Source organism: Lissotriton vulgaris, chromosome 7 (assembly GCF_964263255.1).
Source record: "Lissotriton vulgaris chromosome 7, aLisVul1.2, whole genome shotgun sequence".
NCBI lineage: Eukaryota > Metazoa > Chordata > Amphibia > Caudata > Salamandridae > Lissotriton > Lissotriton vulgaris.
The window spans coordinates 1,220,559,319-1,220,585,541 of record NC_141695.1 but is presented as its reverse complement, the minus strand read 5'-3'; positions in this window follow the sequence as shown (position 1 = coordinate 1,220,585,541).

The following is a 26,223-nucleotide window of genomic DNA, read 5'->3' as shown; positions in this document are numbered from 1 at the left end:
CGGCTGTGAGGGTGTCGTCGGAGTTGGTCGTGATGCGGATGGTGTTTGTGTTATGTTTACTGTTTCTTTAAGAGTGTCTTGGGAGATTACATCATTAATGGAATGATGATATTCCAATTGCTGAGAATTCAGTTTAGTGTTACTTTTCCTTGATGATGGTTGTATATTAAAGCTACTCTACAACCCCTACAGTTTTTGAGTGCTTTTATCACTGGCGACGAGGGTCAAGGCTTGATTGGGGACAGGCACCTACAACCATCAATTCACCAACACGTAGATTGCCTCTTTTGGACTTGTTTTTGGCAATTTTGGTCTAATCTGGACAGTTTGGGTCTACTTGTTCTGCAACTGTACTTGGACACAGTTATCTTATTGGATTGAATTACCTTGGATTATTGGATTTCTACGTTTTTTTTTTAAGCTTCTTTACCTCTCAACCTTTAAAACTATTTCATTTTCGGAGTTTTGGCCTGTTTCCTCCTCATCGTGTTTCTTTGTGAAAAGCCTCTGTCAACTGACGATCTGGGAACACACACACCCTACTTGTGTGTAAAATTTTGTCAATATCATACGTATTTTAACATTACCAATTTGGATTTGTGGGGTTGATGGAGGTTTCACCGAAGTGTGCAACGTTTGCTTACTTTGTTTGCATTTAAATTTTCTCGCGTGGAGCATCGCGAGCAATCTGGCAATCTGCACTCTCTAACTCCGTGTTCGGTCCTGGCGTCTCCATTCTTCTCTGCCTGATGCGAGGAACCTGACGTCCACACGCAGCCTCCAGCGTCATCGTGTAACCCACACGCAACGTCCAGTGTCACCACGCTAGCGGCCATTTTGTCATTGCCATGACAACTGTTTCAGCGCTGATGCGCATGGCTGTGCATCGGTAAATCTTCAATATTACTTGTGTTTCAGTACGATTTTCAGCGCCGATGCGCACAGCAGCGCATTGAGTATTTCAGCATTTATTACAAACTTTGGAAGAGTTGGAAATTCAATTTTGTTTTGTTTGTTTCATTGTTGTGCTTGGCAACAGATTTGTCCTGACCTATTGTGAGTACTTTTACTTAAAGAAACCACTTTTTCTTTTAAAGTTTGAGCTTCTATTTGGTGTACATTTAAATACACAGTTGGATTTTATTTTCATTTTCAACATGGCCACTACATCTAGTATGTCTCAACCACCACCTTTTCTTTCAGAGGAGGGTGAACCTATTCTTCCTTGGAAGAGATGGAGGAACTTGTTTGATTCGTACTTAGTGGCAATTGGAGGAGAGAAATTTTCAGCCTTTAGGAAACAGGCTATTTTGTTACATAATTTAGGGGTTGAAGGCAGACACACATATGACAGTATGGATACTATACCTGTTGGTGGGGCTGATGGTGAACCTGCAGACATTTTTGAAATGTCAATGTCTATGCTAGAACAGTATTTTGGCCCTAGAATTAATGTTGTTTTGAAACGACATAGATTTTTCACTTGTGTACAGGGTCCACGTGAACGAGTTGGAACATATGTTGCTTCTTTAAAAACTCTTTCACGTACGTGTGATTTTGGGGACTTGTCTAAATCACTTGTTAGAGATCAACTTGTTCGATGTACAAATAGTTCTAGGGTCCAAGAAAAGTTGTTATCAAAGAACCCCACATTAAAGGAGGCGATTGCCATTGTAGAAGGCATGGAGAATACTTCTACATGGGTCAAAGAAATAAGGAAAAATAAAGAAGATGAAAGTCATACTATTAGTGATAATAATAAGAAAGTTCTTGATACAGTACACATGTTGGAAGAAGATGATCTTATTGAAGAGTGTCATGAAGAAGTTGCTAAAGTCAGTGTGGGTTCAAAGAAAAAATCTATTCAAAGTCTTCATATTCTCAGAATAGCGCCTTCGAAAATCGTCCTTCCTCTTCTAAAGAGCCTGAGAGAAGTGTTGACAAATTATCAGCAGAAATATAAACAACGTTATGATGCTAAGATGGTTGTCAAACTTAGGAAATGGAATGTTGGTGACAGTGTTCTGGTGAAGAAACCGAAATTTGGTCACAAGGGTGTTTCGAATTTCACTGGTCCTTTTACCATTGTTTCCATAAGAAAGAACGTTGTCACTTTGGATAATGGTTGCACTTGGAACATGTCTAAGTTAGCTAAGTGAAATGATGCCAGGAATCACTTCAATAGTGGTTTCAGTTCCTCCAACAATCCTAATGTTGCTTTTCCTACAAGTGGTCAGAGAGATTCTCCTAGAAGGTCTGTACAGCTTCCTAGGAAATTCAATGACTATGTGATGCATTAATTTTCTTTTCTTGTTGCACATTCTCTTTTCTAGTTTGAAGTTTTATATTCTCTTTTCGAGCTTTATTTTTATTTCTTTTACTGTGTATGGGGGATGTGTTATTTTTACTGTTTCTTTAAGAGTGTCTTGGGAGATTACATCATTAATGGAATGATGATATTGCAATTGCTGAGAATTCAGTTTGGTGTTACTTTTCCTTGTTGATGGTTGTATATTAAAGCTACTCTACAACCCCTACAGTTTTTGAGTGCTTTTATCAGTTCTTGTGTACGATGGCGATGCCTCCTCCAGTCTGGTTGACTCGGTCCCTCCGGGTGATTTTGTATCCGCCCGGGATGGCGATGGCGATGTCGGGCGCTGAGGAGTCGTTCATCCAGGTTTCTGTGAGGAAGGCGACGTCTGGTGATGTTGAGTCGAGGAGGTTCCAGAGCTCCACGGCGTGTCGGTGGACGGAGCGGGTGTTGAGCAGGATGCATTGCAGGCGGTTGTTGCTGGTGCTCGGCTTGGGTGTAGTGCAGGTCCGGAGGCAGGTGAATTTGTAGGCTTGGCAGGTGAAGGGTCCGTGGGTGCGTCTCGGGGTGGCTCGGTAGTAACCGTAGATCCGGCCGGCGTTGAGTGCGTTGAGGGTGGCGGCGTTGTAAGTACGGCGGGTGAGCTGGCCTCTGCAGGGGCAAGGGTTTCTGGCGCTGGGCGTGGTCCAGGCGCGGACGGGCGTAGACGGGCTTGCCTTTGGCGCACAAACGGCGTGCCCGCTGCGCGTGAACGCTGCGCATACGCGTGCACTCCACCATAAATGGCGAAGTGGGAGGGAGGAGCAGCTGGGAGGCGGGAGCGGGGCGGCCAATGGGAGGGATACAGAAAAGAAAGGGGCGGGGCCGCAGGGGAGCAGCGGCGGGGAGTGGGGAGATGGCTGGAACGCAGCTGGGGGCAGAAATACGCTAAAACAGAGGCAACGACGAGGAGCAAAGGCAAAATACAAAAATAAACTCAACAGCGGTAAATACGAGACACGCAACAGAGGCAAAAACGAAAATACACAACAGAAGCAATGACAAAATACAAACGATCATGAGCACAGCTACGGGCAGCGGCGGCACTTAGCGGGATCGGGGGCAGCCTGGGCTCACTTACGGGGAGTGTGCGCGGTGCGTGGGGTGATCGGCCCAGAGGGTCAGGGGTCACTGCTCACCACCGCGTGCACTTCGCCATAAATGGCCAAGTGGGAGGGAGGAGCAGCTGGGAGGCGGGAGCGGGGCAGCCAATGGGAGGGATACAGAAAAGAAAGGGACGGGGCCGCAGGGGCGCAGTGGCGGGGAGAGGCCGGGAAAGCGGCAGGGGGCTGAAATACGCTGAAACAAAGGCAACGACGAGGAGCAAAAGCAATATACAAAAATAAACTCAACAGCTGTAAATACGAGACACGCAACAGAGGCAAAAACGAAAACACGCAACAGAGGTAATGAGATGACAAAATACAAACGATCAGGAACACAGCTACGGGCAGCGGCGGCACTTAGCGGGATCGGGGGCAGCCTGGGCTCACTCACGGGGAGTGTGCGCGGTGCGTGGGGTGACCGGCCCAGAGGGTCAGGGGTCACTGCTCAACACCGCGTGCACTCCACCATAAATGGCCAAGTGGGAGGGAGGAGCAGCTGGCGGGAGCGGGGCGGCCAATGGGAGGGATACAGAACAGAAAGGGGCGGGCCGCAGGGGAGCAGCGGCGGGGAGCGGGGAGAGGGCGGGAATGCGGCAGGGGGCAGAAATGCGCTGTAACAGAGGCAACGACGAGGAGCAAAGCCAAAATAATAAAATGAACTCAACAGCGGTAAATACGAGACACGCAACAGAGGCAAAAACGAAAACACTCAACAGACGCAATGACAAAATACAAACGATCAGGAGCAAAGTGACGGGCAGCGGTGGCACTTAGCGGGATCGGGGGCAGCCTGGGCTCACTCCCGGGGAGTGTGCGCGGTGCTTGGGGTGACCAGCCCAGAGGTTAGAGGTAGTATACTGGAGAAAGTCTTGGAGTTGTTTGTGGCCCCTATGTGGATCTGCCAGGGGGTGACTGTTATTGTGCTTATTTGCTGTGCTTTCGGCGAGAGTCAGGGGTGCAGTTAGGACTTGTAGGGGTTGGCCCAATGTGCGTAATGCTCATGGCTTTGGTGGATTCTCTCTATGGACTGAGTGCCATGTGGTTGCTTGCTTCAGAGATTTGAGGACATATGTGTCAAACCAGGCTCCTGACACTGGAGTGTCTGCCTCATTTTGGAGCTGTAAGGGGGCCTCCATTTGGTGGAAATCCCGGGGCTGTTGAATCCTACATAGCTTGTCCAAGGCTGGATTTGGACAAGTGGACCAGGGTGCCAGGTTGTTATGCACCAGCGACGGGCTGGCTTGCCTTCTTGTGAAACTGTCCCCCTTTCAGGGGTGTGGCCAGCCAACCCCACCCAAGGGGATCAATAGCAGAAAGAGGACCAGGCCTTGAGGGCACCTGGAGGACAAACTCTAGTGCAGATTCCATATAGATATACTGTGCCCTAACAGTTGTTCGCAAATGCAAATAAGGACATTTATCTGGAATGGGTTTGGAGAGGATACGTCATGTTGAGGTGGTGGTTTTTAACTCACTGCATGCTTGCAGTGAGTTAAAAACTGTGGATGGGCATGGCCTCCCCAGGCAGTCACCCCTCCCTGCAGTGGCTTGAGGCACTGGTCTTTGCTGGGCTGGGCTCCTTATCTGCGGCAGCTGATACCTTGTGCGCAACCAACCACCAAGCCTGTTCTGTGGTATGGCAGCTGTTGCCTGTTTTTTATTAGGATAATTGTAGGCTCCATTTTTGCTTGTTTTGGACTTGGGTTTGTAGATGGGTGTTCTGTGGGGCTGTCCTGGGATTATTCCTTTCTGCTTGGGATACGTTTTTAGGTGACAAAAGTTAGTCCTGTGCCCTCTGGTCCTAGTACTCTGTTGGAATGGTCTAGGGTTCTATAATTGAGTCTGCCTCAAGCCTGATAACCCTTGCAATCTTGTTGTCACCCCAGCCATCTTGAGGGCTGTCTCATCCTGTTCTTGAACTTTCCAAGGGGTCCACTGCATGGTGGGTATGAATGGTGACCTACCCACCTTAGGCCACTGGATTCTTTCCATGTGACAGGTTGGTAAACCTCCTTGGGGTATCATTCCATTAGTCAGGCATACCAAATCTCCCATAGAGGCCACTCGTCTGGGTACCATATTTGGTCACAGGTAGGGGGCCTCTGGTGCGGGGAACCTACCACAAGGCATGGGGCCATCTCCTCTGCCCCACGTCCTCACTCATGAAGGCACCAGGGTAGTGCTGGAGGCTAAACTAAGTACCCCTGGGGGTGCTCGTAGTCTGGTTGCTATGCTTTGTCCGTATGGGCCTTGAGCCTACTCCGCACCTAACCTCGGGGATTCAGTAGGTATGTGCGTGTCATGGTCATGATCCTCCTGCTCCTTGTGCACCTTACATGCCATCTTTTTGGCAGTTTCTTCCAAGAGGTGGTGTACGTGACCTACCCACTGTTGAGCAAATTTCCTTAGCCCTTAGAAGCTTCTTCTATATTCCAGGCGTACCCCCTTAAAGGGGTTTGGATGGATTGGGATCATCCTGTGTGGCGTCCATGTGGCATGGGAGCACTTTGCTGGCTATTGCTCTAGGAGGGAGGTTCCAGGGGAAGATCTGTATATAGTTCTCAGTGAACTGGATTGACATTCTTAGCTTGGACAGTATGTTTTGTTCCAGTATACTGGTAAGGGAAAAAAGATAATACAACAATTGTTATCTTATCCTATTCTTCTCGATCTCCAGCTTGAGTAGTTCTGTGAGGGAGACCTCTGCCACCAAACCATAGATTCCTTGTATTTTTGCAGTGATATTTGATACAGGTCTGCTCTTTCACAGAATCATGACCTTGCTGACCCTGTATCCACCATAAAGTGATATGGTGTCTAGCTTATTAATATCATAACCACTGGACCCTACTAAGTGGAGTTTAGGGCTCACAGTGATGTGAGCATGTATTTGTCCACCTTGGTGACCTCCGGCACATTTTCTCTGTTTTCCCTATGGGTTTGTGGGATCCGCCCAGCACTCTCACCCTCGCTGTCGGATCCTGAAAAACTAGAACTTTCTTCCTTAATGTCACTCGTATAGTCGTGTAGCTTGCAAGTTGGTGGCCACCCTGAAGTTGGGCCATGGGTTTAACAGCACAATTCTTCCAACCCTCTCTTGACTTACATATTTGGTCTGAATGTGAATTATTGTGTGTTCTATTATGCCCTCCTCAGGCCAGCAGAATGAGTACTCCTTGGTATGTGCATGCCACTCATGGCAGTATTTCTCTTGCTTCCTAGCCTGTGTGTGGAACTTAGTTTGGATGTGGTCAAGCAGTAACTCCATGATGAGTTAGGAAACTTTTTAAGGCACTTGTAAATGTCTGACTTTCTCGAGTTTTAAATAATTTCAAATTGTACTCTGATTGTGGGGAAATTGTGTGCACAGGGTTATGCTGGCAACATCTACTGGTTATTAGCTCTATTAAGGAAAACAATGTAACACATAAAAACACTTAACAGTAGACAAAGACAATGCAATGAAATAGTAAAAACCTGTAAAAAATGCAATGGTTAGATCAAAACAATGTGAGTTGCTTTTTTTAAAACTTCTGTAAATTGATAATACAATGCAGGACACATTGACAATATCAGTAGGACAGGAGCATGAGAACAAAAGCAATATAGAGTACAGCTATCAATTCTATTGCATATGAAAACCCATTGGCTTACTACCATATCCATTACCACATATTTATATTGAACAATTACTTTCAATAACATTTTACGAAATGAAGAGATACGAAAGGTGAATCGGTTTAGTTTGAAAGAGAGGGGGGAAGAACAAGGGGTTTTTCTAGAGCATACCAAATTCTTAGAAGCAATAAAAGATCAACACTCACATCTTTAAGGACTAACCTGGGGACTACCTTTTACAGTCATCTCCAAAAAAGTAGCACCACCTAGCAGGGGAAATGTGTTATTCAACCACATGGAAAGGGGCCTGAGTCTCATCCTGCATCAGCAGATGCAGATAATCCTTGAGCGGACCCCTGGTATACTTGGGGTGTGACCGAACCAACTGTTAAATCCTAGTATGTCTGTAGCTGGCTCTGGCAATACACTGCATTCATAAGCCACTCTTCCATTCAGGGTGTTGCAAGGAACCCCAGTCTTAGCCACCTGTTGCAATAATAGCAATTACATTAACTTCTGGCTATCCAGAGGGACCTCCTTGACATATATTAGCAATATAGTAAGGGTGGTGCGCTCCAATCACATGCTCGTCATCACACCCACCACATCAAAGATGTATCCCCAATATCGCTTTATTCCATTTCACTCCTAGGACAGATGTAAAACAATTTGCAAGTGACAAGCATCTATTGCTGTGCGTGTCATCTATTATGTCTATCGTATGATACAACTGATGTAGAAATAAATGAAGCAAATTTTGTTGTGCGCGCTGCATCGCCAAATGCAATTTCCTGACTGTTTTGCTGGGGCAAAATGATCACATACTCCTAGTAAGATTCAATAGATTTTATGTTAATTATAATTTCAATAATGAACACTCATTTGTACAGATTCACAGTGCAAACTCCATCAACGTTCATGGGAGAGAAAACATTAATTTATCTAATAACATACACAAATGCATCCAACAATCTCAACGCAATAGGAGTGATAGATGAAGAGACAAAAGGACATAGTATCTCATAATGTGCAATGAAATATTAAATTCAAGACAAAATTCTATTTACCTAATAGTGAAATGGGAAACCCGACCCCTGGTAAGAAGGGTTAGTGGAGGTCACCAGATAAAGTCTGGAGACAAAGACTGTAGAATAGGTGCAGGTTAGGTTTACACTTACTACACTTCTCTAGAACTATACGCACCAGAGCACATCCCTCTCTTACACTCTCTCCCTTCTCGATATTCTTCTGCAAATCTTCAATCTCGTCAAGCTGTCTTAAGCATTGAATTTTCTCAGTCTGTTCTTCCCAGTAACAGTTCCCGCTGACTCCTCACTCAGCATCAACGACTCTTCGTAGCAGCTCTCTCTATCTAAATCTTAACTTACCCAAATTATACCCTTTAAATATGCATGTCCCACCCTCAAAGGTTGCAAATGTCTGCGAATCAAGAACTATGATTGGACCAGGGTATGGGAGTTGTTATCAGCTCATGTGGTCATCCCAAAATTCTTAACTAATTCTTTGTTTAGTAAAACCTTCCCACATAATTAATTAAATTTTTCAGAACACATTCTTCCACATGCATTCATGAAATAGATAGATACAAATTTTAGATCATGTCTTAAGTTCAGGAACTTTTCACAAGCACGCATCCTTGGTCAGTAGGTCATTCCGAGAGTCTAATGCGCAGACTCAACTTGCATTACATCTCACCCGACATCTTTTTTTTCGGCTTAGCACATCAGACCCAATTACACACTATTGATAAAAGAATCATAAACAGAGGTTAATTTCTCAAATATGTGATTATCACTGTTTACCACCCACTTCTACTCTATCCTGTGTTATTCTTTTCTTTGTTAAGCGAAGCGTTAGTATTGAAAAACTTTTTTTAAGATCCTGGCGAGCATATGCCAGGCACGTGCTACTTCATGACCTTTATTTAGCAACTCTTTGCCATTTGCCATTTGCAAGAGTTATGTCTCACATGGGTTAATCACGTGTTTACTTATGCAGGACGGGTTTGCACATGCATGAAGCGATTTTCGGTTTCAAGTGAGATTTCAGTTACGCAGCAAATTATACTTTGTTATTTAAGCAAGCAGAAAGCCTTCCCCCCTGTATTTCAAGTTTCTATTATTTTCTTCTTAGTACTTGTTAGCGAGGGGTTGATTCAAGCAAGTTTCTTTTCTTAGAATCCTTGCTCCATCAACGCTACGCGTAGCTACGCGAGCATGCTGAGTTGCTTGTTTCCAGAAGCTTGCATTGTCTTGTGTATGCTTGCGAGATGTTTTGACATTCGGCAAGGCGGATGGCGTGTTTGGGGGAAAAATTGTGTGAACTTCACCACGCGGTCACCAATGGACGTGGCCATCTTGTTTTCCTATCTTTTACATGTTTCTGGGTCCTGTTTTCCAATCTCTCACCAATCTTTTCAATCCTTTGTATTTTACCTTGTTTTTCTGGTCTTTTTTATTTAATATCTATACCTCTCTGTCCCTAAGTCTGTATGTTGGATTTATTTCTACTTTTACTACATTTTTTTTATTTTTCTTCTGTTTTATATTACTTCCTTCTTTACTCTCCTACTTCTTCTCCTAACTTTATTTCTTCCTGCTAAAGGCGCCAGCGCCAAAGAGCTGCATGCCTTGCGGCAGACTGTGCCCGCAGGGGTGCAGACCCGGTCCCTTTTCGGCGAGGCGGAGGTGGATGCCCTTGTTTTTTTTTGTGCAGCAGGCGGCAGGCGGCAGGCCTGTCCTTGGGTAAGCTACCCAGGAGTGTCACCATCGGTGAGCGTTTTGCTGCACTGGGTCCGGCGCACCCATAACCAGCTGACCCACCGGTGGTCAGACATATTAGACCAGGAGCAGGACCTGCTGGGCTGGGTAGGTATCGAGGTTGTGGGTCTTGGTGAGTAGCTAATACTAGTAGTATTGTGTAGTCTCTAGACAGTGTTACTGTTATTGTGAATATCATTTCTTTTCTAATAGCAAGAATGCTGATGCTTACATTGCAGGTAAATTAAGTTTTAAAATCCTCTGTGATTGTTATTCTTCTAGACACAGGTGCTCGGTGCTATTAATCTTACTTGTTGTTTGCAACTTTGCGCTCGCTTGGGCTGAATATGTGGAGTTTACTTTAAAGAACTTAAGTTAGGTAATGCTAGAGAGACCCTAGTCCTTGCTTTGTCCTCCTGTCACTGAGATAGTGGTAGATAGGTAGTTTAGTTACTTAATATTAGTAGGTAATTTTTAAGAGGTCTGCGTGATGCATCCTCCGTCACGTCAGGTGCTGTTGAGTGCTGCTTACTCCAGTCCTTAGTAGAACCTTTTGTAGTTTGTTTAGTGAAGAAGTATTGACTTAGCAGAACATCAGCAGCAATCAACCAATCAACGATTTGGTGTATGCAAAACTGTATGCATGTGTCCTCCATCTATGCATTTTTTAGGACTAAAATATATGGAAATGCAGACTTAGTGAACAATTGTAGATCCGTCTGAATAGGTGGCCAAGGTCAGGTGGTACTTAGGCGTAGTATTCTGGGATCAGAATGGAGCACTGGATTAGTGTTCATAAATATAATAACAAGTCGTTCAGATTAGATAGGTACATTTTATTGCAATTGTTGTTTCCAAAAATGTTTTAGGAGTGGTTTTTACAATATTTTATTTCTTTCACAACAATCATCAATGTTTGTCTCTTTCTTTATTATATCTTACATGATCAGTACCCAGGGGCAAGAAGACGGGGTCGGAGTCAGCAGGAGCAGCTGGAGAACACCAGGACCAGGGCCGTCCTCTATCGACAGCTCTGCTGCTGGCCCCAGTAAGTCTTCTTGCTATTAATATTAATAATTATATTTCCATACCTTTTACTGCACCTTATTTTTGCTGAACTATTATTTCTATTTCCTAATTCTATATTTTACCAAATCTTCTTCTATCTAGACTATCTATTTCTAAATATCTTATAACAAAGTCAGGACGGGGGGCAGATCTTTCAGAGTCGCAGCGGCTAAGCTGTGGAACAGTCTGCCTCCTGATATCCGTCAAATCTCACAGCTCCTCCCTTTTAGGAAACGCATCAAGACGTGGTTATTCCCTTAGAAACAACCCCTTCTTACCTGCTCCTCGCTTTCTGTTCCCCTGAGTTAAGAGTATTCACCAGCGCCAGGAAACCTGCAAGGTGCCAGCCGCGCTTTATAAATGTTTAAAATAAATAATAATAAATAAATTCTTGTTATCCCTGCCTCTAACTGCCTCTGATATGACTCTCTGTAAAACTACTATTATTAGTCTGTCTGTAGCTAAACTTGCCCAGTTTGCCGCTCTTTATTTAAAAGGTTTTATTAAAACTCAGATTCACCAATAGCTCTAGCCACTGATTCCAGTCCTTTGGATTGGCCTCTTCTTGTCTCCTTAATCTTGAGAGGCTTTTCGACAATTCCCACCAACAAAATGCCCAACCAAATATTTTACTATTTTTGAAGGCTAGGACATACTACTACTAGTAGTGTTTACTTTACTCTAGTACCTGATTTGTAGGTATGTATGTGGTATATGTATGTATTTTTACTTTTTTTTCAATCTTGCTAGTGAAAAATAGGGGGAGGTGTATATGGCATCTAAAAAATGCGTCATGTTTTTTCTAGGTGTATCGTCCATGATCACCCGAGCCGGGGCCAGCGGCGGTACAGGCGACGCCAGCCAGGAGGGAGCAGTGGATGCAGCAGCAGCTGCCACAGGGGTGGGTGAGCCAGCAGCAGTGGCGGTGGTTGTAATTTATACTTATATTCCTTACTTATTGACAATAGTTACACACTCACTACAAGGGTGTAGTGTAAGTTGAGAGAAACTAAGTTGTTGCGAACAACGGTTGAAGAAGACACCCTTTACTAAGCATTAGAGCAAAAGCATTAGCAGCGGGAGTAGTTAAGTAACTAATTGCCTCTTCTATCTGACTTCAACTCAGCTGTGAATGTTTTATGGAGAAGCCTAAGAGTCAAATCGGATTACCTTGATGGATGGGTTGAACGAAAAGGGAAAGAAGGATGGAAGGAGGAACGATTGGCGAGATGTAATATATATGACTGCCAGAGAAGGCTGCGTTGAATGCATGCATAGGTGGCTGATAGGAATCAGATCCATGGGTGGTTGAAGGATGGGTGGAAGGCATGCCTTGGTGCGTGAAACTGTATGGGTGGATAGCAAGAATCCTCCGATGTGTTTCATGGGTCAAACTCAAAGGCAAGCAAAGACGGAAGAACACATGCGTGGTGGTTTAAAAAAATGTTTGTTGTTGGTGAAACAAATTAAGGTTTTTTGAGAGATTAAGAAGAATGATAGACATGTGTACTTTGAATGGATGGATGCCTGGGTGGTATTCATCATAGATAGCATAGGTGTAGACTGTCACTGGATGAAGAGGCTTTAGAGAGAATGTAAAAGAAAAAGAAACCGTACCAGAGTAGTAAAGCCAAGGAGAATAGAAGTTGCATTTTCAGAATACTCCCTAGACTCACAGTAGTTTGCAAGCACAGCATATACATTGTGTATATATGTTATTCTCAAGCGCCTCCCTCTGACTATGAAGCCCACTCCCTACCTATGTTAATTTATTTGTGACTGTGTCAGCCTGCCATGGGTGGGCTATCGGCTGCATGGTTACACAATCAATCAAAACAAAGTACCTCATGTCGTCCCATATATAAGCAATGATCATGTGGATCAGGGATCATCTACCTTGTTGTAGTATAGTAGTCAGGGCAGGGTGAAAATGAAATTGAGCAGTTGAACTTGATGTAACAGAGTATGGCCAGTGCCACCCATAATAGAAAAATAAGATGATTGTGTAGTAGTCAGCTTGCCCACATGCAAACAGTAGTAAATAAAACTAACGTGAGTCTGCGTCACAAGATGAGTATGTGTCTTGGGTGCAAGCTGACTGAGCTGGCATGCTGGCTACAACAAGGTTACTTAATTTAGCTAAACAAGAGAGAAGAAGAAGACTGGTGTACTACTCAAGTTCCTTTTTTCTGAATTGCCGGATACCGCTGAAACGCCGCTGTGTGCGGTCCGCTGTGAACAGTATTTATGCAGATTCCTAATACCGCTTACCCGCCAAGAATATCAGAAAATATTAAGTGAAGCAGCGCGAGGACTGCAACCAGTTTGGCAATAGATGGGAGTTTGTAGTCAATTAAACTGTCATCAGATATACCGATAACACGGCTCACGAACGGACGAAAGCTAGGAACTATCCAGAGAAAATAATAGATGTGACATTTTTTTCATCTTTATTACATTGTTCCTGCGCTGAGATATGAAGTAGCTAACTATATCTAGGAGATTATCCGAATTATTCACCAGAAAACCCTGCCAATTTAAACGTCAGACTAAAATCAGACACGACGTACATCAACAATTAAACTGACCTAGATGGCACATTGAGCCTAATCTTGGGCGCACCAACCCGGTTCTTTGTTTATAATAGTATGATGGCACAGTCCTGAGGAAGGCACATAAGTGCCGAAACGCCTTGACAAAAAACAGGAAACCATCTGATCTTTTATACCAATGAACTACTGACTTGATTGAAAATTTGCATATGTTCAAATGCTACAATTTTTTTTTATCCTTTGTGTATAATCATGTATCAGTTTTTATGAATATCATGTTATTAAATTTGTATTTTCATATGTACATGCAATAGTGTATTATCATTCTTTAATATGTATTGAGTGACTTTTTATGTGCTAGTTGGTTTATGTATTTGCCTGGGTATTCTACTTACAATTGCTCTTTGCCCTGACCCAGGAAATCAATCCGTATCAGGGGGTCCTTGTTTGCTTCTCAAAAAAATACTACTCAAGTGAGTCCATAGTGCTAGTAAAATGCCTGACACTCCCACAAATGTTAAAGGAAGAGGAAGTGGGAGGCTAGATACCACAAATGTTAAGTACTGTGCTTGCTAGTGCTATTGTGCCACTATGTTTAGAAATAATTTGTCTTACTGTTTTGCTAAGAGTATATTGGTTACAACAATATTATTTTTTTCTTGATATAGCTACTCCTTCCGAACCAACAAAATCATCTAATCCGGACAGGAAGGAGTTGGCAGCCATGGCCCGGTTCAGGAAGCTGGAGGCCATACAAAATGAATATCAGCGGCTGGGGGCTCTGGCAGAGGAGGAGGCGGCAGCAGATGCAGCCTCCTCCAATGTCCCAGGCCCGTCTCAGGCCCCTCGAGTGGTACGGCGCTGCGGTCTGGAAGCCACCAGCTACACTACATCCAGTACAGTTGCCTCCCCCTGTGGATGCAATTGCCAAGCTTTTAAGCGCTGCATGCTCCTCCAAATGAAGTGCCTAGAGGATCAGGTAAAGGAACTGAAGCAGGAGGTCCTGGTGGTTAATCCGGTGACTGCGAGCCAGCCGATAGATAGATACCAATGGATTTCCCCTTTTTTATTCATTTTTTTGGTGTAGGCATTGGGCGAATGTGGGGGAAAAAGTGGGGTTATAACTTATATGGACAATTTTATTTTTGAACGGACATTGGTTGGACTATTCTTTTTGGACATTGGTTGGGGTTAGGGGGAGGGGTGGGCCAGGTGTTGTTGGATTATTTTTTACATAGTTTATTTTCGTTAGGGGATTAAATTATAATTATACTTAAACTTTACATATGATGTAAATGTTTTGTGGGGGGTTCCTCTTTTTCCTCACACAGTTTCCTTTGCTGCTGCAGGGCCTCAGCCAGTGTTTGATTTAAATAATATGCAGATTTTTTGTAACATACGAACAGATAGATGCAGAACCCTCACTGAGTGACTTGTCCTACTACTACTGTCAGTCCCTCCTCCTAGTCTACGCATTCTGCAACTGGACTCAAGGGTGTGGGTGTGTAAATTAATGAATTAATTTTAATTATTAATTATGCCTCCCCTTAACTTCTTCTCCTACCTGTGATTAATGTTTAAACTTAGGCACAGCAATGGCTGCATGGTGATGATGTGTTAGTTTTCCAAGATAGTAATGAAGAAAGGAACCGTTGCACTCCTAGGTAAATAGTTAGGTGAATCTTCTTCCAAAAGGTGAAAGAGGTAGGGTGCTAAAGATGATCACCTCCTGTTCATAGAGATGTGAAACTGAAAGCATATGAAGGTGCCCTTCCCTGGGAAGGGTTAAAATCTGAAGCACTCCTAAGCAATAAGAATTGTTTTTCATAAATTCAGCGAAGCTAGTAGTATTTTCAAAAAATCAAAATTCATTCCTGAATTTATACGTTCATATTGCATCATATGAAATTACAATAATGGTTATTCCATCAGTATTTAAACAATCCAAAGATCGTGATGATGTTTTAACAGGTCATCACATTGAAAATATATCCCCGATGCATTTTGAGCATGTGCTCTTCCTCAGGGGAACTTTCTGTGGAATGAAAAAGGGAATATGTATCGGAATCCAAGAAGGCAACAGAATGCGCAGTGCAGGAGAAAAACGAAACCGGTGTGAAAAAGAGAGAGACTACAGTGCTATGGATAAATGCTGGGGTTTTGAAATTAAAATGTTGGCTAAGAAATATGGAAAAAGCAGTGCACTTGTGATTTAGCTGATAACTATTTAAAATTAGTGAGGGAAGTGCGCAATGGAACATGCAAACGTGAATTCAAACAGTGTTAGTTGTCAAGTATGTGCTGACTGCCGCACCTACATCGTAGTAATATTATCAGACATTAGCAGCATAACAAGTGTAACCTTTAGTGCTGTAAAAGGAGGATGATGAATCCTCTCGATGCCAGCAATTAATTGTGATGGATTAGGTTCCTTTGGACAAAAAATTGACTTGAAAATATACTGAGCATGGGTGGGCAAGCAGAAAAAGATACTCGCCCTGCCTTCAAATTGAATCAGTGTTGCTTTCACCACATCTGCCCCAGCAAGCGTGTGATCAATTATTGGTATACATTTAATTTAGTCACACCTCAATATAAATCATACAGCCCGGGGGAAGAGGGTTAGGGTTTGATGAATGGTTGGGAAGAGGGGTTTGGGGAAAAGTTTGACAAAGAAAAACACTATGCATGAACAAATAATAAAACACAATCATGGCAGACGACCAACATATCCATAAATCTGTTAAGGGAGTAAAAGGAAATGCATGCATGATGATGATGATGACTTGATGGTTAATGATTAGTAGTACTTACTAACTAGACTAGTAGACAGTACGGGGCAGCAGTATAGTATTAATTATTATGCAATTTGCCATGCCTGTCTGCCCTCAGAGAGACCCAAATTACATACATTTTTACCTCTGTTGTACTAGGCCTATTTTTTAAAGCTAGCAAAGAAAATACAAAAATAGCTGTAGGGATCAATTATAAGCAGAGAGCACACAACAACAACACACAGTTGTAACAATTGAAGACAAAAAATGTATAAAATTATTTAAAAGATGATGAATGTTGATGCTAAAGTGTTACTGTATGTTATCCTGGTCAAATTGGGGAGTTGCATATCAGCATTCTTCTTGGTCCTCCCTTCCATGGATGCTGCATCTGTTAATCTTGGGTGCCACGGCCTGCCTGGTGGATGCGGATTAGTAGGTGAGTGTGAGTGGTTTTTCTCTGTTTAGCACAGGCTAAAAGCCGGCCTGTAAGTGTAAATGGAAAAACAAAAAGAGATATTTAAAAATCATTGAGAAGAAAAATCCATAAATTATGGAGGAGTGCAAACACATTCAGAGCGGCATGGCTAAATCATGTCTACTCTGTTGTTTGTTTCCAGCATTACCCTACAACAGCAACAGGACAGGGCAGGCCCACGGCACCCACCCTCCTCCACTTAGCTTAGATTTTGACTGAGCCAGGCAGAGCACAAGTGTCACATATACAGCAACATAGCATTTTCGAAAGTAAGTAAGTAATTAATGGCATGTACAGCTGTCAATCATACCACCACTACTACACTCGTGACTCAACTTCACCACTACACAGACATATAGGTCTGCTGTGGTCGCTGTTGACTTGTTTACCTTTTATGCCACTCATGAAATGCCCTGAGTTATTCCAACAATCATCTCTGATCCTACTGACTGACTGCAAAGATATTAGGTCACTGTGGTCATCATCATGGTGTTGTCCAACTCAATCTGCAGTGTACCGAGTGAGTCCAGATTCCATATTAAAAAATGCAGTGGATCGGCCTGCAGTGGAAGTACAATTTTGTTAATAAACAACAAGAAGGGAAACATTGACTTGAGTCACTTTTAGTGCGTAGATTAAATAATAATATACACATTGAATTCACTTCATGCACAACAAAACAACACCAACACAAACACCAACCACTCAGAGTCAGCGTCCAATGCATGCCATCATTACCTGTCCCTTGTTCTCATCTTAAATTAAGGGGCAGTTTCTCTCTGCTTTGAAAGGAGGATAGCTATAGTAGTCATCATGTTCCACTTATTTTGGAGGGACCCAAAGAGGCAACTTTTTTTTGTACGTTTTCTCCATCCAATCAGCATCGGGCTTTAAGGAAATGGATTTAGGGCGAGTCCGGTGGTTGAAGCAGGAATCGGAGGAGGGACTTAAGTTAAATGCACAGAGCTGCAACTCCAATATGGAAATAAAAAAGAAGGTGGTGATAGATTTGTTGTGATTTAAAGTTTTGAACAAGAAAGACAGAGACACACACACATATAAATGTAAAATAAGGAATAAAGAAAGTAAGAAGTTCAAAGCCTAGTTGTCAGGGAAGTATAGCTTGTCCTCAAGCTCTGGTGGTTCAACCAGAAGTAGATAATCATCTAAGACACTACTTCTGTCACCTAAGTCGCTGGCCTCATCTTCCTGCGTTGATTCACGTATTTTGTAATTCGGTGGTATGAAGTGCTGATTCATTTCGATCATGGTTAACCTCTCCACATTTTGAGGTATGAAACCAGTCCTTTTCACTGTTACAATGGCACCACAAGCACTGAAAACATGCTCAGAAGAGACACTTGCGACAGGGCAAGCCAGATAGTTTATCTCCAGCCTGCTAAGCACTGGCCATTGTCCCCTTTTACCATACCAATACAGCAATGGGTTTTGATCAATATAGACATCTGTTGTGTCATCAAGATAGGCCTGGACCATCCACTCTAAGTTCATGGGTGCCACTTTGCTGGGCCTCTTTTGTCTTTGCATCAGCAATAGACCTAGCAAGCCTTGCTGCAAATACCAATACTGTGCTGATTTTACTGTGGCTGATGATCCGGTTCTTGCTGTTGTCGATAGTGTCGGTGACAGCTCTAAGCCAAATGCATTGTCCTCAGGCTCTGAAGTTGAACTTGATGCAGGATGCCCTGCTGCAGTACTTGTTGTGGGTTTGAGTAGCGGCCTTTAATTAACAGCCATTCATTTTCCAAGTCACTGGCTGCCTCATCTATCTAAGTTTTGTACTGGGCAACATCCACTTCTGAAAAAGGAATTAATGTCTTAGTGTTCAGTGCCGATTAGTACTGTGGATCCAGAATTGTGACAAAAATGTAATGTTTTTCTGAAACAATGTGAGTTTGCACCAATGTATTTTCAGCTAAGCGATGGGATAAGCTCTCCACCAACTCATATGCTTCATTTTATTCCTCCAGACCTGTGTACATTTCAGACACCTCCTTCAGCTGTTGCTCTAGCATGTGCAGCAATGAGATAGCTTGGTCCATAGTACAGTCCTACTTGCTGACTTCACTTGTGAAGAGATCGAAAAGGAAGAAGCGTCTCTGTCAGGCATTTAACTAGGCCCCATTGGTCCATCTGTTAGGTCATGCCTTTCACAGTCACATCCCTTATTCTTTGCATGACATACTCATTGATTGGTCTGTTCTGATCAAACAGATGATCACGCATGTAATAGGTTGTGTTCCAACGTGTTGGCACCTTTTGGATGAGTGCTTTAATGGCATTCTATGCTCACATTGAATGATCCACAGCTGCTTCCAGGCTTTAAAAGAATGGTTGAAATGTGTGCATATTCTTCTGCAGGTGATCAGTAAGTTGCTGAATCTGGCTTTTTTATCAGAAAGTTTTGAACAAGGACCCTGAAAATCTCACCATCCTGCATGGCCTTAACTATATTACTTGGCGTAAATATATATATATATATATATATATATATATATATATATATATATATATATATATATATATATATATATATATATATATATATATATATATATATTACTGCCATTATCCGTGGCAACAAAACCAATGTTAAGCCATTTTGGGTGCAGCCATTCAAAGACCTTGCTGTTAAACTCTTCCAAAATGATTGCAGCGGTATGGGATTTCTCCATGGCGAACATGGCTACGTGTGCATGTTTCCGAGTTGCATTAAAAATCTCAGCAGTGTCAACACCTGATTCAGATATATTTTCTCTTACCCCCACAAAAGAGATCCAGTGTGCAGTGATGCACATGTAATCAGTGGCTTCGCAACTGGTCCACATGTCTGTTTTCAGGTGGATATTGTGAACAGCACTCTGCTGCAAAGCTTGTTTAAGCAATGTCAGCACATTGTGATGTAGTGCTGGAACAGCAACTCTGGCGAAATAGGACCGGCTGGGAGCCTTCCATTTTGGGGAGATGGCTGTCACAAATTCAAGGAAAACCACCCCTACACAAAAGAAAGAGGGAGAAGGTCCAGTGCTAACATTTTAGCCAGCTTTGTACAAATGTGCCATTGGGTGGTTGCGCTCATACTGCCCCTCCGACATAAGCATGCTGACAAAGGTAGACTGGATTTTTTTTTCTTTCTGGTGCAGCGGATGCAGGTGACTTCTTCAACCCAGTTAGGCTCAACGACACGCCTTTTTTATTGCAGTACTCTGTTGCCTTGGTGTCTTAGCGTGACTTACTATGGTGCCACTGATATGTTGCTGTGGATGTGGGCCGTACCACTACACTGCTGGAGACAGGGCTACTCTGTGTACCAGAGAAAATGTCTCCCTCTTGTTCACCTTCCACCTCGATCATATCTTCTTCTACTTCCTCATCCCCACCAACAGCAATGGGTGCAGTTGTACTTTTTTGGATGCTAAGTAGGTGTGCCTCCTACTGGATCATGTGGGGTATTTTCAGATGGATTTTTTGGCCTCCGGTACCATAGTTTCTGCCAAGCTTACCCCGACTAACACCATGTTGACAAATTGAGCATATAGCAACGTTCTCCTCCTTACTGCTGACCAAAAACAAGTCTCAAACTGGGGAGGTGAACTTTCTTCTGCTGCTGGGGGTGCCACTTGTTGCAATGCATGATTAACTGGAGGGTGTGAAGTTACAGTACCACTACCTACTGAAGTGGTGGTTGAGCTGGATGTAGGTCCCGGCTGGGCCTTTGCAAATGCAAATATAGAAGCTGGAGGCCATGTTGATGTTACCTGTGTTGGTGGTATCTGTGCCACATCCCTCAAAGAAATTTGAGATGGGATAGTAATAATGTCGGTCTCCATATCCACTGGGGCGGGAGTGATCTTCATGATGACTGGCTCGTCATCATCCTCCTCTTCTACATCTTCCTAAATAACTCCAAGGCTTTCTAGAACCTTCCTTTTCCTTAGCCATGTTGCATGGCGTGCCTCACTCTCAGGCTGAGCTGGTGGGTTCAAAGTGGTATCTACATCATCAGAACGGGGGCATGAAGAAGAAGTTAATGGACTTACCCTCATTTTCCTTGCTAGGGATCTGGAATACAATGGATCTGGAAGACAATGGATCTTCTGAAAGAGTGGCTTGCTCTTCATCGTGTGCAGGAAGCTCGATTTCCTGAACTGCCCCTACTTCGGGAGGAACAACTACTATTGTGGGCTGCTGTTGTAGCTTTTTTTGCAGCTGTTGTTGTGGCTTTTGTTGCGGCTGTTGTTGCGGCTGTTATTCCAGCTGTTGTTGCCCATGTATCTGCAGAGTTTCGCCTGCGTTGATTGGATACTACTTTGCGATAATGACATTTAACCACATGGCTGCTGCGGGGATTTTTGCGCTGTGCTGCAAATTGCTATTCTGCTGCAGATATGACGAGCTCAGCTCGTCATCAGCACACGACACCCGTGGGTGATGACGAGCTGAGCTCATCATCAGCAGCGAAAGGGTTAAACATCACTGCTCGTTGGGGTTTGCACAAGTAGACTGGCCACCTCTGCGACACTCGTGGGCTTGGGCCTAGGTGGGTGGGGTGGTACCTCTGATGCGGAGGTGCTGCTCCCAGCTTGGTTCCCGAGCACTGCTGATGCAGGCATAATTATTTGTTTCCCCAAAACCATATCGGGCGGCACACCATTCTTGGTAAAGGGAAGTGATACTTCCTTCTACTGTTCCTTCTTCTCACTGGCAACTTTCTTGGTACTGGAGGACCTATTACCTTTCTTTGGGGTCATCTTTTTCTGATGTCAGCATGATGCAGGTGCATAGGTTGCAGAGATGTCTGTGGTCACACGTCATGTGACGTTGTGCACAGCAGGACTTCTGTCTGGCAGTACAATGGGTGATGATGATGACACCTACTCCTCAGACATTTTGTGCACCTAAAAGAAAAGAAGCCAAAAGAATATCAGTAAAATGTTGCATTTGTTGTTGTGGTTCTATTACTACTAGTACAAACAGACAAATATAATATATACCTTAATGTGTCGTGATCACACTTGTTATTGTTCTGTTATTACATTGAATTAACTGACTTTAAGTTATAAAAAAAACAGTTTAGCCATTTGTGAGACTTTGATAACAAGGGCTTTCATGGTATACTGTGTACACTCAGGAAGGATAGGAAAGACGAAGAACAAAAACAAAATACCAATTTAATGGAAGTGGAACCTGCTTGGTATTAATTTGAACATCACGTCATTTAGGGAGCTGCAGCAGGCAAAGGGTATGGAAGCAGTAAGCCAAGAGGGACAAAGGAAAGACATGCAGGCCTATATGGCAAAAGCAGCACACTACTAAACTACCACTACAAAATGGCCACCAGCCACATGGTCACTCACAGTCACAACAAGCAGTGGGCCTGGAAAACAATTAACTGAAATGGGCCTATAATAGCCAGGCAAAGGAGGCATGCTAAACAACACCGCTTTAATGCAATAAAATGCAAAAACGAAAATCCACAGGGCTAAATAGGTATGCAAGTTACATAACATCCACACCCGACACACACACCAAACGCATTTATTTAACACACACCAAAAAAGTGAAATATCCCAAAAAATACACATTTTGCAATTCAATCCAATGCCATCCTTGCCCTAAATGTTGTTTAAAATAAATAGAACACACACCACGGAAACATTTATTTGATGCACCCATAACTAGCTATTGGCCTACTGGCTACCCACAATAAAAACAAAAATAAATGATGAAAAGTACAAACATTGTAGTTGCAGCAACTGCAATAATCCATCAAACAAAAAACAGAAACTTCAAAACCAAAAGTCCCCATATCCAATGATATATGATGCAGCAGACACAAAGAGTGATCGTTCCAGCTCCAAATCCAAATGAAAAGTCAACAGGACATGCACAAAGCATTGGGAGGAGCCTGCTGGACAGAAACAGGAAGTTGGAGACTTTGGGGCTCTTCCTTCCTCTACCAAAAAAGTAACAAAAGAAAAAGGACTCCTTGCACAAAAAAAGTACACCAAAATGTAAATCTTAGTGGTTGTTTTCATCCAAATCATTTTCAAAAAGTGTTTATGCTGCTCGAGAGATATTCTTCTCCAGATTGCAAATTTTGCGTGTTTGGCTTCGCGAGCTTCACCAAACTTCTGTTGGATGTCTGATGGGGCATCCAAATGACGTGTTCGCGATTGCACACTCTCGGTGGATCACGCGGCAGGCTACCAAAATCTTGTGGCACATGAGAACGGATATGAAAACTCATTGGCGAACACAGGCATCGTGGTAAGTCGCTACCGCATACACGAAAATGCATTTTGAAAGCGCAAACAAGGGAAACACTCCGCTACACAGTGTTCTACGCGTAACGAAGAGTTACCAAAAATCTGCAAACTCTGCAAGTGGAGCTGATTTAACGTCTAGGGTTATTATTAATTCTATAATCTGATTGATGTTTGATTAGTGAATAAAGAATCAGAATAACTAAGCTTAATTAGAAAAAAAACTTTAAAACGACTTACAACTCTCATTATTGAATAAAACTTGGAATTGCATTTGAGATTTGCTTGTGATGATGAAATAGCTCTTTTGATCAAAATATGGTGACAAAGATCTATCACCTGAGAGAGTTGAAATGATGTGGAAACGGGTGAGGATCCGGTTTGTGAGTTTAATTGAAAGGTTGCATCACATTTATTTAAATTTGACACAAATTCCACGCTAACATGCATTTGTAAAACATTTTTACTAACCTGCAAAATGTAATATCTTGAAAAATACCCAATTGCAAAGTTATTATTTTTCTAAATGGGTCTCAAGTTCCTTCTTGAATGTGTGTCTCTCATTTTTTGACTCTGTGTGTTCAACAAATGCTTAATACTATCATTTGATATGCCTAAACTTCTCTCCCACACTACCACAGAAGAGAGCGTTTGGGATTATTAATTTAACCCTTTAAGCCAATAAGGGTCATCTGGACCTTCTACATAGTGTGCCTCTTTTTGGCAAACTGTATAACAAGCCCATTTCCTACAAACTTCATCTGCTTAAGTGTGCTAATTGACACTCCATCTTAAGTGCTCCTCCTGATCTGTTCAATTATTGTGTTGCATTTCTCCCTTTGCTTTGGCAGCCAGCTCTGCATTCCATCTTCCAGTGCACCCACTTATGTTTCAGGGCAGTTATTTCAGTAAAGGCTGGTGGGTTTCTGACATTGAATAAGCACTTGAAGATGGTATAAAGACAGAATATTGAGTTAGAAATTTCAACTTACACAAATATTGAGTTGGAATTATCGTGACACAGAAATATTGACTGGAAGAATATCATGGTCAAGAGTATTGAATTTAAGAAAAGAAATATAGATTTTTAAATATAGAAGTCATTAATAGCAAAAAGATTGTTGTTTAAAATATCTATTTTTTTAATTAGTGGTATGTATTTTAGTTCATATTTTAAATGTATGTGATGTATGTTCCTTTGCATAAGTACTGTTTATGTTTTTTAAAACATGTATTCATTTATTTAAATTAAAATGTGCGTATTTTTTGTTCCGTAGCATGTTATGGGTTTATGATTATTTTATTTATTAATATCTAATTGAGATTTCATAGTGTTAACTGTGGGAAGTAATTTATTTGTAATTAATTATTAATTGTATGTTAATTAATTTTGGAAATTGTGCAATTAAATGTAGGTTTGGGTTGTCTGGTTCATAGGGGTAAAGGATGGGAAGTAATTTATGTTTTATTAAAAAATAATTTGTTGTTAATTTATATGAATTAATTGATTGTAAATTAATGATGGAATAATGGTTCCCAACTGAAACAAAATAATTTCCCTTACAATGGGCTGAGCATTTAACAACCACAATCTCTTGAGGCATCTACAAGACTTCTAACAGTTTTCTCACAGTGTATCTATTGTGGAATGGTGAAATTGATAAGGTCATGGAACTCCTCTGAGACCATAACTGTAGGAAGTCATGAACTACACATGTGGCGTAGTGGAGAAGGAGCCAAGGAGATAGGGAATAATTGGCAAAACAGGAGTTTTAGTTCAATAATAAATCCCTCAGGTGGAGGTCTTGTGACACGTGAAAACCAGAGGTCCCTTGATACAGTCTTCCTTCTATGGTAATTTGATATAGGGAAAGGGAGTTAAGGACCAAGCACCCGACCGACACCAGTGATGCACATCCGCTTTTTTCCTAGGGGTTCTTTACGCGCCGTGAGGCTTTGCCCCTAATTACTGGCCCCAGCTTGTACTTGTTTAACGGTCTGCACGTCCTTTTCTCCCGACTTCCTCTTATCCCACACGGCCCCCTGTTGGCCCGTACATTTTGAAGCCACGACCCTCCTGGGCCGTGGCGGGCTTCAGGGTGTTGCCAGAGCGGTCCGGTTCCCCCTTTTCCTCGTAGTTGGCCGACTTTCCATCTGTCTGCTGGGCTTCCGATTCTGCCTCGATATGGGTCCATAGCTCTCCTAGTCCTGGCGCCACAAAGAAAGTTTGGACTCCACGTTCATCACCCTGCGATGCCTGAACACTGTGTAAGTGAGTCTGTGATGAGCAAATCATTCCTTCCGTCTCCTCCTCTTTGAAGGAGATAGGTCAGATGACCAAGTCACGTGATCGGCTGGAGAAGCCAGGGATATCGGAACCTTAAAGCGACCGTGCGCCTCAGGAGCAAGATTCAGACTCTGAAAATAGAGGAGGGGACAGGGTGACAGGTAAGGCGACATTTGATCAGTCAAGGAGCAGAAGGAACGGAAGGAGGAAGAGTCAGCAGGTAGCACTTCGCCACAGCACTGAACCCATTTTGGCTATCAGTGAATATTGTCATTCTCTGCTGCTCTAAAACACAGCATGCAGATGTTAGGGCAATTGATTCAGCCACTTGTGTGGAGAATACTCTTTTAATCCAAGCAGCTTTCATCACTTCTGAAACTGTATAGCCAACATAGGCAGTCCTCAGATATCCCTCATGAGACTTTAAGCATGAGCCATCCACAAATAGGATTTGGTCATACTCAGGTAATGACTCATCAACAATGTCAGAACGTGGCTTAGCCCGTAGTTCAGTGACATCAAGACAGTCATGTTCTTCTTCATTTTCATCCCAACTCAATCAGGTAAAGGCAGTAGAGTAGCAGGATTAGGTACAGAGCATTGTATTAGGGTAACAATTTCAGCTTTTAAAATCACATGTTCGTACCTTGTACAGTAATTCCACAGAATGCGAAACATAGACAGTTAAAGGGGGACCCATCATGATTCTTTCGCATCTCTCTATGGTGACACCTGTTTTAGCAACAGATTTAAGTCATTAAGGCAAAGCAGATGCTACTGGATCAAGTGTAGCTGAGAATTTCCTAACTGGTCTATGGGCATTTCCATGGTACTGAGTTAACACCAAGAGGGCACAACACTCTTTCATGGCAAAAGAGTAAAAACGCTTTGTTATAGTAAGACATTCAAAGTGCAGGAGCATG